Source organism: Aplysia californica, unplaced genomic scaffold, assembly GCF_000002075.1.
Source record: "Aplysia californica isolate F4 #8 unplaced genomic scaffold, AplCal3.0 scaffold00252, whole genome shotgun sequence".
Taxonomy (NCBI): domain Eukaryota; kingdom Metazoa; phylum Mollusca; class Gastropoda; order Aplysiida; family Aplysiidae; genus Aplysia; species Aplysia californica.
In genome coordinates, this window is record NW_004797522.1 from 239,895 (window position 1) to 243,553 (window position 3,659).

Genomic DNA, 3,659 nt, shown 5'->3' on the forward strand with positions numbered 1-3,659 from the left:
CGGGGGGGGGGGTCGTTTTCCTTGTGTTTCACTTTCGCTTGAATTTGATTTTTAATTCCGACTCTCACACGATCTTTGTCAGTATATTCCCCCATACGAAAAGCTACTATTTTTAGCAATATGTGTTTATGTGTGTGGAACAGCTGATCTTCTTGCAGTTTCGACATGCTTGCCTAATGTTCTAAATCAAAATTCACGTTTTACATGCAGATTTTCACGGCATAGTGTCAATTATGTCTTAATATACACTTCTGAAAGCTTTCCTAAATTCTACTGCTTTCTGTAAAACACACAGATCACAATGATAACATAATTTAAGTTTTCTAAGTTCAACTGATCACGTGATTGCTGATCATGTAAAGACGAATATTTAAATCTTTGAGGGCGTATTTGCTTGTCACTGCATTCGACAACGCTTTAAGATGCGCTGTATTGGGGCATTACTTCATTATACAAACAGATGGGTTTTTTAATTCCACCACCTACCCCCACTCCCTTACGCCCCCCTGAAACGTGTTTAAGCCTGCGAAAATATGCATACTTTAAGATACGCAAACTCATGTTTCTGATTTGAGAATGATGGTTCACAGTTAGCAGAAAAAAATTCCCTGAGCTCTTTTGCTTTTTGGACATAATAATATTTTGTTTCTGCTACGTCCTGAAATAGAGCAGAACAGTTTTTCCGACATACTGGTTAAGCGTGCCTCCGAAACCAATTTCTTTTCTTAAAACACGCTATAGAAAGCTGGAAATATTGAAGTACTTTTACTCATGAAGGTTCACTTTGCTTACTTCTGTAGGGAAAGAAATTCAGATCAGTTCTCATATTTATTTGGTAAATATAAATTGTAAAGGTGAATTTTGATGGGAACTTTAATGAGAAGGTCTACTAAAAAAAAAAATCAAAAAGCGTCTGTATTATACTTTCTTAGCGATTCATTGCATGAAACGTGTAGGAATGTGATCTCTTAACGAGATCGAAAAAGTTTTCTTCTTTTTCTTCCATGTAAATATATTTGGGATTTTTTGTTCGTTTTTAAAAAATTGTTTTGTTTGTTTTGTTTTTAACTATTTTAAGTAACGCAATCATCACTATCGATTGCAGTACTTTCGGCATCACCGTCTACTCTTCATCGTCACAACCTTGCGGCATAATGATCACCTGCTTGTTATTTCCTGTCAAGACTCATAAAATAATTTGTTTTATGGCAGAAAAAGTATATTATTATTATTATTCTTTGACGTTATCTCATATAAAAAGAAAAAAAAATATGCAGCTATGAACACTCTATTCGAATAGCATCCCCACAGAATGAACTCCGTTTGTTAACTGAAAGGGAGTAATTAATTTGAAGAGGTAAGTTTTAAGAAAAGGGTAGATTTATGGTGTTTAGATTGTTTTGCCTTGACAAAGATTGGGGCGGAAGAGAGGGGAGTTTTGTTTTGGGGTCGGTTTGTGTGGGGGGTGGAGGGTTGGGGGGGGGTTGCTTGTGTTGAATGGGTTTTATTGCTGTTTTGGGAGGGGGAGGGGTTATTTGTTTGGGGGGGTGTGAACTGGTTTTGCTAGGAAAAGGAGGGGGGAGGACTGCACTAAAGTCCAATGATTTTGCTCTTCCTTTCCAAATAATGGGAAAAATAATGATATTTTTAATGAAGCTCCGGGGAAACTGGTAATATCTGTCATATTTGTGCACGCTGCTCGCACAGCTTTACCTACCAAAGACATTACAATCCTAATAATATACTTGTAACATAATTGTATTTTACTGTAATACAACGTTCTATTATAAACGTAACTCATTTGTTTCGTTTAATTAAGAGAGCATACCCTTGTTCATGTTTTCATTGTCATTATTGATGCTGCGGATGTTTGAAAGATCTGCTGTTCAGTTTTAGCTTGTCATTTTTAACTTTGCTGTACGGCGTGTCAACGACATCTCTATGACCTACTTTACCTCTCTTTCATATTACTGTTACGTCACTTCCTGTGAGTGGTGTCGGCGTCATCTTTATGACCTACTTTACCTCTCTTTCGTATTGCTGTTACGTCACTTCCTGCGAGTGGTGTGAGCGCCATGTTTACGATTATTATGCATCTCTTTCACATTGCTGTAGTGTTGTTTCCTGTCATTTGTGAACATCGTCTGTAAATAACAATAAAAATAATATCCTATTTCGCGTTCACTTGTTTCTTTGATTCTCTTTATTGAAACTGTCTGTAATTCCTGTTGCTTCACTTGGTTATAAACAAAATATTTTGCAAGGAATATTACAATTCATACATCTGTCTTTAGATTTTTACATTAGGACAATAGAGCAAAAAAAAAAGAAGATTTTTAATCGATTCGTGTTTCTGCTTAACTATCCATCTCTTTTACATAGTGGGCATTAGAATAAAAATCAACAAAGAGAGAGAGAGAGAGGGGGGGGGGGTCTCAAACAAATACATATTAATAAAATAAATAAATACAAACCTCTATATTCCTATAGAGAAAATAGAAATACATTAAGGGTGTTATCACATTGGATCCAAGCACCTGAAGAGAACTGTAACCGAAAGGAAAAAATGTACTATTCAACATTCTGAAGAGCTTAGTAATTTTATTACTTTTTTGGTAATAACAGTCAACAGAAACTAAGCACAGTGGAATTACCAATAGATGTACTATTGTTATTATTATAACCCTCTGAATAATATGTATTATGTATGGCAATAGAAAAATAAATTTCTGAAAATATGTTTCCCCACCCATATCGTCTTGTACATGCTTACAGCTCTTGTGGTGCAGTCACACTATTTTAGTGTTATGTTCAGTCTTAGTCAAGTAGCACTATTTGTTTGTGTTCTGTTGTCTTAGTCAAATAGCCCTATTTTTGTGTTCTGTTCAATTATTCTTAGGAATAGATCTATAGACTTATTGTAAAAATGTATCGTAAGGTCAAGACACCCATTTCTACAGAAGCTTTTATAGAAGGGATTCTTACATCGTTTGTGCGGATCTGTCAATCTTGTTGGGACGATTGGCCATTTGTGAGGATTTTGGCGAGTGACAACCGACTGTGAGCGAAATTACGGGCTGATAACTTTGTAGATATGTGGATGTCCCAAATCCAACCAAACAACAACAACAACAACAACAACAACAACAACAACAACAACAACAACAACAGCAACAATATGCTTCTGGGGGTCGCAGAAAGACGCAACAGAGATGAAACAAACTGACTGTTACCCCCTACATACGTCGACCACACACACACACATACATGCGTATACACACATAAACAAACACACTCACACAAAAACAACAACAACAAGAGCAGCAACAACTGACAATGCTCTGCGTACTCATTAAAGGGAAAGAAAATCACAAAATCCCCACAGCGTTGAATTCATTGTATCTGACATAGGTCCTGTTTCTACGAAAGTCGTTAAAAAGGACGAGGAAAGCTGAAAAAACAGTACATTGTAGTACTATAGTACAGATGTCTATTATTCGCTCTCACGTTTTCTTTTGCATTCTTTGTAGTATAAGATCTATATTGGATTCACTATGATGTCCGTAAACAATCAACTGTTTTTTGGCGCTGTTGTTGTTGGGTTCCTGACTGGGGTTCCCTTTCCCCTCCTCCCCCCTCCTTCCCACGCCCACCCACCC